Genomic DNA, 16,078 nt, shown 5'->3' with positions numbered 1-16,078 from the left:
GACTTATTTGTCTCTTTCTTCTAAGGGCAGAGACACACGGTCAAATTCGGGGAGATTAGTCGCCAAGCGACAAATCATCTCTTTTCAGGCGACTAATCTCTCCGGACTGCCTTCCCACCCGGCTAGAATGCAAATCGCCGGCGGGATGGCACTCGGAGTGCTTCATTTTCCCGAAGTCGCCCGAAGAAAACTTCGGGCGACCTCGGAAAACGAATGAATATTGCTGCTTTTTATTACCGATCTTTCTATTCAGGCCCGCTCCTAATCATATTCCAGTCTTTTATACAAATCAGATTAGAATTTGGAAGGCAAACACCCATTAGCATGCTGAGGTGCTAATCCAAGGGGGCTGCCCAGTCATAGCCTCCTGATAAGTATATAACTTGTGTAACCAGGACATGGGGATGGACATCAGGTCCCCCATTCTGGTGCACAAACAGGATTCTGAGATGATACAAGACTTGTCTTAATAACAGTGTCCACAAAATGGCTCCTGTCTGCTTGTTCTAATTATGAATTCCCAGACGAATGGAAACAAGATTCAAATAATTTCTATAGTGTAATTAATGTTCATTTTGCTTGACTAACATTTATCAAAATAGGATTTTTGGTTGAGGGGTCCCCTTTAATGAAAACTGGGGGCTGTTGTCACTAGGTGGGTTAGTATTGAAAGTGCTCTTCTGACAGTTTGCAGCTTCATGACGATTTCAGGGTGGCTGATATTCTTGGCCAGTTATCCCTGCCAAACATGTATTTATATAGCGCCAACATATTGCGTAGCACTGTACTACTCTGTCATTATAAAAATGTAGTGGGTCGAATAAGCCGCCCAGTCCATGAGAGACTGGAATACATTCAACATATCACGTTCCAGCTGTTCAGCCAAGCATGAAGCCTGTGCATATGTTAAATATACATCACTGATTGGCTCCCCAGAAGGCTCATGTAACCTGGGCCCAAGTGAAAGAGAACAATATGACATTAATATATGCATGCTTCAAAATAATTCCCCGACTTGCAGAATAGAAATACATGGCATTTGCCAGGTTATTATATATGTGATGCTTAGTGGGAAACACAAACATGCGAATATTATTAAAATATTATTAAATATAATATAAGTATTATTAAAACTTAATAATACTTAATTAACAAAATTGTCCCTTTCCAAGAAAACCTCTGTGTATTGCTGATGTGTTATGATCCGAGCACCTTTGCTTTGGCATTTATTATTTATAGCTGCGTTCTTGCTGTCTGCTTTGATTTCTCAAGTGCTGGGAGTTATGAAAATGCCAGGAGAAATTGTTCCCTTGGGTTCAAATCTTTACGTGTATAAGTTTATATAATTCTCATTTATCTTCTGCCTAATCTGAATGAAGGCAACAAAAATAATTCAAAGCATGTGTCTAGTTTCTTTCATCCTCCCTGACACCAAAAGGGACCAATGTATAGATAAACACTGTACCATATACAGTAGAAACACCGTTTTACGTTTTTTTCAGGGGACCAGGAAAACATTATACAGTGCTGCCGAATGCAGGGATGAGAGCACTGGTCCTTGGACTCCACTATGAAGACCTGCCCCCACAAGTATATATTCTAAAGACACATGGGGGCAAATTCACTAACCTCTGATAGCGACGGCTTCACTCATATAGCAACACTTAGCCAGGCGTAGGTTCGCCAAAACAACGCTAATTCACTAAAATCCAAACTTGCGTCCAGGGCGCTGAACGCTGGAGAAGTAGCGCTACCGTTACTGTGGCAAGCAAAGCAAATTTGCACAAGCGTTGCCTAATTTGCATACGGCGGGAAGTTAAAGTTGAATGGACGTATATGTTGCAGTAAATACATTACACTACACAGGCCCTGGGAACCTTAATAAATTATATTGCCCTACACATGAGCCCACAGTATAGTTTAGTTGCTGTTAGGAAATGTAGGGGGGAGGCCAGGTACTCCAGAAAAAATTTACGATCTTTTGCAGCCTATCACCCTGAAAAATGAAACGTCGCCAGTGTTTTTTGGGACTTAGAAAATTTTTCAACTTTTTTTTGAGGAAGCCCTATCTACTCTATTGCACTTCGCCTGGTCTGAGGTGGCGAAGGCAAGTCTGGCGCAAGAGGTAACGTTCAGTAAAATCCGCATCTTAGTAAATTTGCAAAGTTACGTCCATTCGCCAGAGTGCAACTTCGCCAGGCGTTAGGGTGCAAAATACCGCTAGAGTCTATTTCCTTCTCTAGCGAAGTTACACCGGCGACTGTTAGTAAATCGGCAAAGTAACGAAATGACGTTACGGTGGCAAATTTTCGCTAACGTTAGTCACTTCGCCCTTTAGTAAATCTGCCCCACGGTTGGAAGGTTCATCATGCAAAGAGCATTTACCTGAGGAGTAATATTATCAAGGCAACACAAGGTTGATGGAAAACAGGACAAGATAATCGCTGGTGCCAGGCAAGGAGCCACTAGCAGATACATCACTACAAGGTCCTGCATGATTCTCAGCCTTAAGACTTTTTTGGTAGAGGAGGTACATTTAACTCTATTTCATGTGTCCCCTGCAACTGGACTTCGTTGCTAAATGGGCCACTGTGCACCACAATCTCAATGTATCTATTACTTTGTCAGTGTCTCTTTGGTGGTGGCATCAAGACCCCAGTCATATACAGTATGTGTCAGGTCTGTTCTTTCCTGCACCAGTTTATTGTGAAATCCAACGTTAGCTAATTCAGCTGGGGAAGTATATTCAACCATAACCAAGTCCGAGACAGGTTGACACACTAAATGGAGTTGAATCATATCAACTCTCAAACTAAATGCAGTCCACTTGTCCCTCATTCGCTGAACACACCCTCCTATGCAGGAGAACCATCAGTAATCATAGGACCACATACTATTACGTTACCTGGGTCTACCTGCCATCAAGCAGCTTCTGCTATAACAAAAACCCACCCACAATCCACTCCGACCTGTCCGCTCCCCACAAGCCCCACCTTTGCTACCCATGAATTGCAACTTTGTCTTTTGGGTCCCCTGACTACAGTACACCCTTCCCCCCATTGAAGGCAACCCTGTTTCTTAAGGTGGCCATACACAGGCCCAGGGGCGGAACTACCGGGGGAGCAGGGGGTTCGAGCGGGCCAGGGCCCGCACCCCCTCAGGGCCCCCCGGCAGTCCGCGTGCCGCGCATATCCCGGCCAGTTCCGGGTTTACGGAGGGGGTGGGGGCCTGGCTGCGCGTCCTGCGCCAAGGCCCGCCCCCGTTTAGTTCCGTTTCTGCACAGGCCAATAAAAGCTGCAGACAGACCGAGTCGGCAGCTTATTGGCCCGTGTATGGGGCCCTCCAACTGGCTTCCCCGATCGCTATCTGCCTGGAAGTCAGCCAGATGTCGATCGGGCAGGGTTAAAAATCCCATCAATCGCAGCCGCATCTGTTTGTTGATGCAGTCCTGCGATCTGACGGCCCGTATTGCTGGCATTATGATCCGATCCTCGGGGCCCGTGATCGGATCAGCCTGATATTGCCCACTTCAATGTGAAATCGCCAAACGAGCAGATATATACGTGTGGCCACCTTAAGAGGCCATACAGTAAAGATGCACAACTGCATTACTGTAGAATACATATACCATCAAGGGGGCACTGGAAGCAGAGCAGCCTGAAAAGAGGTGACCTACATCCTGCAATGAGTAGTGATCTAGCAGCAGATTACATACAGTATCAGGGCAGTTAAATAAGGAAGGGAAATCCTAAAGTCACAATATTCTCAACCTGGGGAGACCTAAATAAAACTGTTTTCCAGCAAGTCATGGCTCACTGTGGGACCCTTAAAGGAGAAGAGAAGATTAGCTGCAATAGTGCAAGCTAGAATGCTATATTTATTCTGTAGAATGTTTTACCATACCTGAGTAAAAAGTTCTAGAAACTCTCTGTTTGTTTAGGATAGGAGCTGCAGTATTAACATGATGTGACATCACTTCCTGACTGAGTCTCTCCCTGCTCTGGGCTCAGATTACAGTTGAGAAGGGGGGGGGGGAAGAGGAGCAAACTGAGCATGCTCTTGCCCAGGGCAATGAGGTTTAAGCTGAAGGCAGGAAGTCTGATACAGAAGCCCATGTGTACACAATAGAAGGAAAGAAATGCAGTGTTTCTTTTGACAGGGGACTCAGAGCAGCACTACTTTGGGGGTTTACTGGTATATTTAGATGGACCTTTCTGATAAGGCTTACTTAGTTTTAACCTTTCCTTCTCCTTTAAAGTGAACTTAATGAAATTCAAATTCAATCACAGGCTTCTGTTGTGTTGCACTAGGTCCACAATGCAATGACAACATAATTGTGCTTCAACCTTGTATAAATATTCCTAACAATGGCCGCAGTGCTTGCTCCATTCTAGCCCAGAATTAGATTGTTCTTAGAACTCTCCAATGTGCCTCTATCCCCATCAGTGTCGGACTGGGACACCAGGGGCCCACCCAAAAACCTTAGACCAGGGGCCCACTCTCAGTACTATTATTCTTCCTCTCCTCACTTAACCTCTATTCTCCTAGTCTCTTTTCTTACATACTATAATCTATTATTCCATCTATTTAGCCTCTTTGTTCTTATAGAAATAAGAAATGGCCATGAAATAGGTATCCAGTCCGACATTGCTTAGTGGTGAGAGCTTGTAGGATACCATAGGATATTTCTCCCCATTAGACTTTGTAGAAGATGGTCTAGATAAAGGCCTTGGAGTCGCTTCTTGGAACAGGTTTCTGCTCTCTCTCTACTTTCCCAACACTAGTTAGCCCTTCAACCGGACACCAGTGAACCTTTTGTTTTATATGTCCAGAGAGACCCCATGGGAGCCACTGGCTTCCATTGACATGAAAACACAGTGGCCCACTAATTGCCCAGTTACAATTTATTACCAATAAGTGTAGTTGCATGAACTATTCCGATCTGTCAGCAGAGGGAGCTGCCGTTACGTGAATATTCCATTACACCAATCAGTTCTAGTTTCTAGTAATAAAAACTTGCATTGCTGATAACACAAACATAATCAAAACTTTGACGTAAGATGAAGACTGCTTATGATGGGTCTCCAAATTGTATCTCATAATGTACAAGGCTTGAACTCTCCCATAAAATGTAGAAAAGCCTTTACCTATTACAGCTCAGTTAAAGCTGATATCGTCTGCCTACAGGAGACGCACTTCTCCAAATCTTCCTCTCCTTAAAATTTACACAAAAAATACTCTACATTTGTGATTTCGACCAACGAGCGGAAGACTGGAGGGGTCGCAATGTGATATCGCACCCTAGATCAGCATATAGACCCTGAGGGCAGAGTCTTGATTTTAAAGAAATTGATGAAAATCACATTTGATGAAATCACATTTACTATTGCGTCTTATTTTGCTTCTTATACTAAGCAAAAACTGTTTTTAACACCTACTGTGTTTGCTCTCGAATTTTGACCATGTTAATCTAATTTTATGTGGGACTTTAATTTGATATTCGAGTGGTATAGACAATCCCTTGACACGGTTCATTTACTCCCAGTCTAACAAGCCAGGGAAGCTTTTTGCTAAGCGCCTCAATAATAAATTATTCCACACACCTGTAACTGCTTTAAAAACTGGCGCACTCGGTAACATAGAATAATTTGTCACTTATTATAAAAGATTATACTCCACAACAGGCACTGTCTCTAATAACCGGCTTTTTTTTAACAACTTGTCTCTCCCTACACTCTCCCCTGATCAGCAATCTTTTCTAGACTCTGATATGACAGACCAGGAAGTCCAACAAAATCCTCAAATTATCTAAAGCACCTGTTCCCAATGGTCTTTCAGCATTTCATTTACTATGGGAAATCCTCCCACATCCTCACCCCCTGCTTAACAACCATGTTTAACCAACTTACCTGTGGACACATCCTTTCCAATAATATGTTGACAGCAGTGTCAACTCATCTGTGCCGCTGATATCTCCCACCCCCCTGCCACGCTTGCACATGTGCGCTCATACGTTTTTTCCAGCGCTGCAGCACAGCCAGAAAGAAGAATGGAGTGCAGGAGCGGATCCAAAAGAGCCAGGGCCCACTTGATTTTTCCCGGTGTCCCACCAGCTCAGTCAGCCCTGGCTGACAGCAAATATATCCCAAATGCCAAAACCTGGTGCCCTATTTCAGTTTTGAATATTGACATAAAATATTGGCTAAAATAGTAGCTTCCAGACTAAATGATAAACTCCCCGCATAAAACAGAGAAAAACCAATTTGACTTCTACCATTCGCCACCTAAAAGCTGCCTAAGTGCTGTTTTAGCCTACAACCTGTATGGAGGCAATTGGGGGAGTTTGGGAGATCGAAGGTGCAGTTAAAAAAAACTTTGTATCGAAGTACGATCGTACGATTCAAAGTAGGTCGAATTCGGCCCACTTCGAATTCAAAAAGACCTATCGGGGTGAAGGGCAGCCAAGAGTGAACCGTACCATCCTGTATAGATCCAGGAACTCTGGAGCCCTGGGTTGTCCACACCTCTATACCTATTACCAGTGCTGTAATTATAATACAACAGACCCCATGGTAACGCGGGGGGGGGGGCAGGGACAGGGGGGCCAGGACCAACAGGTCTGCTCCAGGCATTCACTGGTGGGTAGATCACAAGCTAAGCAGAATACACTCAATGTCTACCCCTAGGGACACCTATACTTTAGCTGTGCTACATGAAAATTTTAAGCTCCTCTAATCAGAGCTTTAACGTGCTTCCCAAATTATACATTTTATTAGCACACACTGTAAGCGCTCTAAGCCCCAATCACAGACCTTTCACCTTTTTTTGAACATTGGCTCCTGTCTTGTAAACCACCACACAGAGCAACCTTGATCCGGTTTTCACAATTTACCTCCCCTAAACAGTTCACCGATTTACCCTACATTAAAATATGGTATAATGAACTGGGTAGTAGTATGGAGGAGGAACAATGGTGTAAGCTTTGGTTAAACTTGAAACACTGCACTATTAATACAACATTCCTTGAAGCAGGGTATAAAGTGCTTTTTAAGCGTTGGGCACCATGGGACACAAATTTCCAGGCAATTAGGTTTTTCGTTCCGAGTATAAAACATAATATTTTCTGTATTACATGTTTCACTTGAGAAAAAAACCCATATAAAGCACTAATGGGTAATGTACAGGATACACTTACCAGGGACCAAATGCATCTGGTCAACTTCATTCTATTAGCTGCCTGCAAGACAAACCCTAGCTAAAAGTAAACATCCATCAACTTTCTGTCTTTCAGACTCCACTACGGATTATTGCCTTGGCTCTAGCTAACTCTCTGGTTATCAATCTGACCTGTTCCAGACTACTGTGCAGCTTTCTCATTCAGGTCCTATTCATTCCAACCAAGCCTTTTGGCAGCTTTGTGTACAGTCAATGGCTTAATGCAGAGGCATAGCGGGAAACAGACACAGTGGGGCAAAAATGCGCCGAAAATGTGCTAGCGACGGCTTCGCCGGCATTTTGCCAGGCATAGTTTCGCCGGGGCTGCGCAAATTCACGAAGATCCAAAGTTGCGCACAGGGTACCGAACGGTTGCGAACTTGCGCTTGCAATAATACGATAAGCAGTTTGACGTTACGCTAGTGATGCCTAATTAGCATACGGTGTGCAGTTAAAGTACAATGGATGTGTATGCTGTAGCAACTACATTACACTACACAAGGAAATAAAATTTAATAGAGGTCTTATATTGCCCTACCCATGTGCCCACTGTATAGTTTATGTGCAAAATGTAAGGGAGAAGGAGGGTACCCCAAAAAACATTTCAATCTTTTTCAGCCTATCACCCAGTAAAAAGTAAGAAACGGCGTTTTTGGGACTTAGAAAATTTTTCAGCTATTTTTGAAGAAACTCTACTCTATTGCACTTCGCCTGGTCTGAGCTGGCGATGTCAAGTCTGGCGCAAGAGGTAACGTTCAGTAAAATCCGTAAGTTAATGAATTAGCGTAGTTACGTCCCTTCGCCAGAGCGCAACTTCGCCTGGCATTAGGGTGCGTAGTAGCACTAGAGTATGTCTACTTCGCTAGCGAATTTACACCAGCACCCGTTAGTAAATCGGTGACGTGGCAAAATGACATCACGCTGTCGAATTTTCACTAGCGTTAGCCACTTCGCCCTTTAGTAAATTTGCCCCAGTGACTGCAGAGACTGATAGACTTGGTAAGGATCCATGACACCCCTTTGCCTGCCCTCAATTACCAGAATCTCATTGGCCCATCTACACTTTCTCCCAGTTTGTCTCTGTATTGTATTCTGGCTATGAGATCAGCTTGTTATACCTTTGCTGCAATAATCAGCTCTGGTTGAATGTTAATCTGTGCTTGTTGTTGCTCCTGTTACGGTCCCTTCTGTTGCTTGATCCCTCTGCTACAAAGCCTGCAAAAATCATAAGAGGTGTAATTAACTGTTTCACATCCAGATAACCTGATCTCTCCAGTTGCTGGTCTACTCTGCTAGAACAACAATATTTTCCTGTAGAGATCCTGGAGAGATTCAGACCACCTGATGCAGCTCCCACTTCCCTCCACTCCAACATTTTTACCAAGACAAGGAGGAGTGGGATTAATGGGGTAGAAAGAGCTGAAAACATAATTTGTTTCATAAAATGACATGGGGTTGGCTTTTTGCTATTTTATACCCCTTTCAACAAATAAATACTGTAATAAAAACTGTTGCTGGTTGGACATCCTTAATGTATATATAGGAAGCATATAACAATTGCACTCTCTGGAGCGGCAACAGAGAGTGCAGATTTGAAGAAAGAAGAAGAAGAAGGAAGACGATGGCTCCATGGTGCTCGCTGGAAGAACCCCAAACCGTTGCAGTTTTCTCCTGATAGGAGCACGGGCCTGGGGTGTAAGGTAAGTATATATATATATATATATATATATATATATATATATATATATATATATATATATATATATATATATAATCACCTGGGGTGCATACTGGCACCCCCAAGTAATTAGGCCTTTCCTTCTCCTTTAACCACAAGGGCCCCAGGCTAATGCCCTTTTGCCCTACCCTACAGTGGACCCTGCTGATGCCACATATAGAAAATACAAAACATCCTTGTTTTTGGCAAACAGGCCCTCTGCCCACTAATAAATCTGTTCTCTTTTGATATTTAAATTGGTATCAGTTCACCCAATGGTAATTCTTGGAGGCATTTCAGATAGGAGCAATGTGTCTGGGCCTAATTTGTTTTCTCTGACAGCAGTGTGGGACTTGATGAAAGAAAGTGCTATTTTGTTCTCCTGAAAAATGAGAAGCTCTCTATGCATTTGGCCTTTAGCTTTTGCGTCTAGGAAAACTACAGCAACAAAAGACTTGTTAGAAAAGGGGAGACAAAACCTCCTTTTGTTTGGGTCTCAGTGCCTTTTAACCTGCTGACTAAACACAATGTTATGTTAATAGACAACTCTCCTTCCTCCCGCGCCTCACTCTCCCGACTGTTCTCCGCGATTGATACTACGTTAACTGGAACTTAACTCACACTCTACCAAGTTTCTTTCTTGGAGTCATCAAATGCAAGGACAGGCGGACTTTAGTGGTGGAGGGGCCCAAAGAAAAAGGGGCCCTTTTATATATACTAAGACTGTACAACTTATGGCCCTTCCAGAACTGTTAAACTACACCTCCAGCATTACTCAATGGACTATAGATTTCAGTGGAAGTTATAGTAATACTGGCATAAGATCCCTTATCCAGAAACCCATTATCTGAATTATAGGATGCCCATCTCTCATAGAGATCATTTTTAAAATGATTTCTCAGCAGTTGATGGGTAGCTAAACTACATGCAGGCATGTTTCAGCGTTCGAAAAACCGCATCGCTAGAGCAGAGAGCAAAATTGTGCTCTCTGCGCTAGAAAAGCCGAATTTCCGGTTTAATAACCAGAAATTCGGCTCTTAAAGGTGGCTTTTGGCCGCCCCAGGTAACTTCTGGGAAGCTGACGTGGCTGCCTGAGGCAAATGCCCCTGGCTGCATGAATCATTATTAGTGGCAAAACAATCCTATTGGGTTTATTTAAGATTTTTTAGCAGATGTAAGGTATGATGATACAAATTATAGCAAAATCCCCTTTCTGGAAACTCCTGGCTCTCAAACATTCCAGATCCCGTACCTGTAGTAGTACAACAAGAACTGAAAGACTTCCTGCTGGAAAAAACTGATTTTCAGCAGTTACTGTCCCACTGGAGTCGCCCAATTATACCAGATATCCCATAGCCCACTGCTGCTCTAGGTGCCTGCATGGAATGTGTTATTGAGTTGCCAATAACCTTTCTATCTACGACTGCTGCTTTGTAGAACCCCAAGAGAAGTATCTCATATTATGTATCCCCTAGAGCAGTGATCCCCAATCAGTAGTTCGCAGGGTAGGTTTTTCAGGTGAGGGTATAGATTAGGGATGCACCGAATCCACTATTTTGGATTCGGCCGAACCCCCGAATCCTTCGGGAAAGATTCTGCCGAATACCGAACCAAATCCTGATTTGCATAATTTGTTTTGTGACAAAAAGTCTTGCGATTTCCCTCCCTGGCCCTTATTTGCAAATGCAAATTAGGATCTGGATTTGGTTTGGCCCGGGCAGAAGGATTCGGCCGAATCCTGCTGACAAAGGACGAATCCTGGCCGAATCCCGAACCGAATCCTGGATTCGGTGCATCCCTAGTATAGTTGCGGGTCTGCGATTTGCGGGTCTCATCTAAATTTCTTATCTTATGTTATATTGTCTATATTTTATTCCTTTTAAAATTTTACACAATTTGTTTCGCGCCCACTTTGGATGATGTCACTTCAAATTTGCAGCAACATCACTTCATTGTTGGGTTGCGGATAAGGCAGTTGTGGGTCCGGATCAAAGTGGGTAAATATGCGGGTTGTGGTTCTGGTCTGGTCCGGGTCTTAGAAATTGGTTCTGCGGCTGCGCAGGACTCTAGGCTGTGAGAGTGAGACACAGGCAGGGGCTATTGTTGGTGTCCCAGTGCATGGTGGGAACTGGTTGCCTTCTAAAGCCCCTTTTGCAGCGATAAAAGTGAATAGGGGGAGGCATTGCCTTGATTCTCCTCGCTGCGAGGTGTCATACTTTCCCTTACTGGGAGCAAATGGAATCAGCTTTTCACCAGGCTCACACAAGCCCCTGATTTGTTCCCATTGCGTTCTTTTAGCATTTAATACACAAAAAAAATCTTGGACAGAGTGAGAGGCTGGATTTTGCTGAATAGCGGTCACCAGGCTCACAGATGTCAAGCAGCTGAATAATTGCTGTCCTATATATGTGGCTGCTGCAAGAACCCCTGGCCCCGCACATACTACTGTAAGCCAAATGTATCTTTCTCTTATGAAATAGATGATCGCAGCCCCTCAATTACATCTGGGGAAGTCGCTGTATAATGCCAGTCAGACCTCTTTATCCCCGAGCTAACGAGGAACTGACAGCTGGCCGGACCTTGTGTTTCCTAGTGTGCAATCTATATGGGTTATTGGGCAAAGACCAGAACATGCGACAGGGATGTACATAAGTATTTGTCAATGTTAAAGACTCAGTCAGTGGAAAATGCCCATAAAACACAGATGATGGAGCTGCTGCTGCTGCTGTATAATGTGCTTAAAGAGACAGATGCAGTCAGCATGCAGGTGTGGGATTCAGTGATTTAAAGGAATAGTTCAGTGTAAAAATAAAAACTGGGTGAATAGATAGGCTGTGCAAAATAAAAAAATGTTTCTAATATAGTTAGTTAGCCAAAAATGTAATGTATAAAGACTGGAGTGATTTGATGTATAACATGTCAGTCAGAACACTACTTCCTGCTTTTCAGCTCTCTTGGTTTACACTGACTGGTTACCCTGGCTACCAGGCAGTGACCAATCAGAGACTTGAGGGGGGGCCACATGGGTCATAACTGTTGCTTTTGAATCTGAGCTGAATGCTGAGGATCAATTACAAACTCACTAAACAGAAATGTCCCATGTGGCCCCCCTTCAAGTCACTGACTAACTCAGAGTTATAGAGCTGAAAAGCAGGAAGTTGGATTCTGGCTATTATGTTAGACATCCAGTCACTCCAGCCTTTATACCAGTGATCCCCAACCAGTAGCTCGCGAGCAACATGTTGCTCTCCAGCCCCTTGAATGTTGCTCTCTGTGTCCTCAGAGCAGATGCTTATTTTTGAATTCCAGGCTTGGAAGCAAGTTTTAATTGCATAAAAACTAAGTATAGTACCAAGTAGAGCCTCTTGTAGGCTTCCAGTCCACATAGGGGCAACCAAATGGCCAATCACAGCCCTTATTTGGCACCCCATGGGACTATTTTATGCTTGTGTTGCTCTCCATCTCTTTTTACATTTGAATGTCGCTCACGGGTAAAAAAAGGTTGGGGACCCCTGCTTTATACATTACATTTGTGGCTAACTAACTATATTAGAAACATTTTTATTTTGCACAGCCTATCTATTTACCCAGTTTTTATTTTCACACTGAACTGTTCCTTTCAGGTGGCCATAGACGCAAAGATCCTATCGGACGAATCAAGGATTCGTACGATTTTCCGATCGTGTGTGGAAAGTCCCGACATTTTTCGTCCGGCGGAGATCGGTCGTTTGGTCGATCAGACAGGTTTGATTTTGTCCCGACCGATCCTGCTGGAGCCTATTGCGCTCTCATCGTAATCTGATTGTTCGGCCATAGGGCCGAACGTTCATATTACCCCCGATATAGCCATGTCGGTTAGTGGCATATCGGGGAAAGATCGGCTCATTTGGCGATTTTGCCAAACAAGCGGATCTTTTCATCTATGGCCACATTTACATTACTTGAGTTAGTTGAGTTTGTTAGCTTTGTCGCAGCCGCTTTGGCCAGTACAGAATAAGACGTGTGCACCTGATCAGCCTGTGTTTGTACCGTGATGAGCCGAGAGACTGATGCAGCTCAGTAATGTGTGGCCCAAACGTAGCCACGAATGAGCGTCGCATTATCTCCACTGCCTGCGACTCGCGCACTCAATTCAATCATTCATCGCTGCTGTGATCATTATTATGGATATTGCCCTCACAGTGATCCAGATTCGCAACTCTCAGCTGTCTCCCTATACACATGTATACATACATCAGATCATGGACAGAAAGAATGAGCGCCTGGGCGCAAAAAGGTGAAGAATAAGTGGCGCCCATTGGTGGGATAACCCACCTTTATCAGCATTTGTCCCTGAAACAAGTTTAACCCCGAAATGATATGTGTTCCCTGTGACTGTGCTATAAACAGCTTTCACGCCATGAAAGTAATACCCAAAACCTTTAATGTATTCTAATACACTTCTGGTATAAGTTAAAGGGGTTGTTCACCTTTAAGTGAACGTTTAGCATGATGGAGATGAGTGATACTCTGAGACGATCTGCAGTTGGTTTTCATTATTTGTGGTTTTTTTTAGTTATTTATCTTTTTATGCTCTCCAATGTGCCATTTCAGCAATCTGGTTGGTAGGGTCCAGATCACTCTAGCAACCGTGAATAAGAGACTGGAATATGAATAGCATAGGGACTGAAAAGAAAAATGAGTGATTTAAGGCAGCAAAGACAATACAGTTCTAGCTTTACAGAGCATTTTTTATTAAAAATGGGGTCAGAGATCCCCATTTGAAAGAGGCAGGTAACTATTTATAATGAAGATTAATTAAAAAGTTGCTTATAATTGGCCTTTCTATAACAAACTACATACAAATTAACTTAAAGGTGAACCACTTCACCAGATCAGGGCAAGTTTCCTAAATATGGTCCAAGAGGACAAGCTTGTTACATACTTTCAATAGACTGATCTAGCAGATAAGTCTCATGTGGACTGCCAAGGACAAACTCCCATTTATTTTCTATTTGGTAGTCTTTATGTGGACTGGCAGCCTATAGGGGTTCTGTTTTTTAAGTGTTGCCTCCAAACCTTGAATCAAAAAATAAGCACCTGGTTTGAGACCACTGGGAGCAACATCCAAGGGGTCGGTGAGCTCGTCAGCTACTGGTTGGGGGATCACTGCTGTAGACTGTAGCAATCTTTCCACGTATACTCTAATAGGACAAGCTTACTAAAGACTGGATACATTTCATTCAACATAGGTTTAATTAGACAGTTTCATTTTATAGGCTGCCTTATATAATAAACTTCCTATAGAACAGGGTCCCCAACTTTTTTTTTACCCGTAAGCCACATTCAAATGTAAAAAGAGTTGGGGAGCAACACAAGCCTTGGGGTGCCAAATAAGGGATGTGATTGGCTATTTGGTAGCTCCTATGTGGACTGGCAGCCTACAAGAGGATCTACTTGGTTTTTATGCAATTAAAACTTGCTTTCAAGCCTGGAATTCAAAAATTAACACCTGCTTTGTAGCCACTACGAGTAACTTCAAAGGGGTTGGAGAGCAACATGTTCCTTTCAGGGCTGGAACTAGGGGTAGGCAGAGTAGGCACGTGCCTAGGGTGCAAAGGTGGAGGGGCCAGGCACGTACTTACTCCTACCCCTAGTCCGGTCCCTTCTCTGCCGACCGCCCATCTGTGCGAGTACGCGAACGCATGCGTCTATTCGCTCATGCGCAGAAGCGTCTGTGCGCTGACGCGTCTATGCGCTGAAGCTTCTTTTCGCGCATGTGCAGAAGCGCGCAACTAGTCGGCGCAGAAGCTGGGCAGTCTGCCTAGGGCGCCTGGCCGGCTTGGCCCGGCTCTGGTTCCTTATGAGCTACTGTTTGGGGGTCACTGTTATAGTTATATCAGAGTGTCATCATCCTATATATGTCCCAATATGAAGAGTCTCATCTATACGAGGGGAGGTGCTGCCATACATTGCCTAGAGATGCTGTCCAGTTACCCCGTGAGTAAATGGGACCTTCCTGTATCATTTATGCTGAATGTCACTTAACAAGACTGTAAAGACTTCTGTAAAATAAAACCACTTCTGCGACGTTTTAAATGTATTTTGTCTCTCTGTCTATTGTGGTGGGTGAGTGTTCAAAGCATCTCCAGCAACCTTTGGGTCCCTTTCTTATGGTAACTGATGTGAAGTGGTTAGTTGCAGGACAGATGTTTAGTGATTCAGGGAACACAACAGGCCAGTCCTCATGTTTAACAATGAAGCCAGTCTCTTTTGTCCCTATTTAGCCTTGTTTTCTTCCAAAGCCGGGACTCACAAAAAAAGCATTTACTAACAATGATGCTATAAATCTACTTTTTCTTTTTATGAGCTCATTTCAATCCCGGCCTTAACACAATATGATGTTAATAAGCCCGTCTCCTTCTGTTGAGCTTTTCACATCAAATACCCAGTGGAGAGGGCTCTGTATTGTTTCCATTTTCAAACCCAGGGCCTTTAAACAACTAGAAGAGGAGTCTATAGAAATTCTCCTAGCGCCTGTTTGTCTTGAGATTATAAGCCGACACGTGCCTTTTTGGCCTCTTTAAGAAGATTTTCCAAAATATTTTATACTAGCCTGCGGGGTTAAAAGAGGATCTACTATGTGATTGCGTTGTGGTGGTTCTGTAAGGTTCTGGGGGGGTGAGATTATTGCATTTAGAGCATCAATAGATTTTGGGCGGTTCTGCAATTTTCCTCGCTGCAGGTGACTGGCCTTTTCTATGGGTGTGCGACTTGCAGCAGTGTTAGAGAACCCCTCTCCCCATTACCCCCACATCACACTGTCTCTATGTCCCTAGTCTAGTTTAACCATATTAACCAAATAAATGATTACTATTATGTGGCCCCCAGATGCAGGATTGTTAATGTAATACCCAAAATCTTCTGTCTAGATCAATCTGCTCAGGCAAGAGATGGTATAGCCTGGGGATAGTGCACAGGGAATTAAATTGGTAATTAATTTATAGTAGATATAATTGTGTATGACTGAGGTCTGTTACAAAGTTATGGGGTTCCCCTATAGTGAATTAATTTGTTAATTCATTTATAGCAGATATAATTGTGTATGATTGTGGTCTGTTACAAAGGCTATGGGGTTCCCCTATAGGGAATTCATTTGTTAATTAA

Source organism: Xenopus laevis, chromosome 7S (genome assembly GCF_017654675.1).
Source record: "Xenopus laevis strain J_2021 chromosome 7S, Xenopus_laevis_v10.1, whole genome shotgun sequence".
Lineage (NCBI taxonomy): Eukaryota > Metazoa > Chordata > Amphibia > Anura > Pipidae > Xenopus > Xenopus laevis.
The sequence above is the reverse complement of the archived record's forward strand: the minus strand, read 5'-3'. Positions refer to the sequence as shown.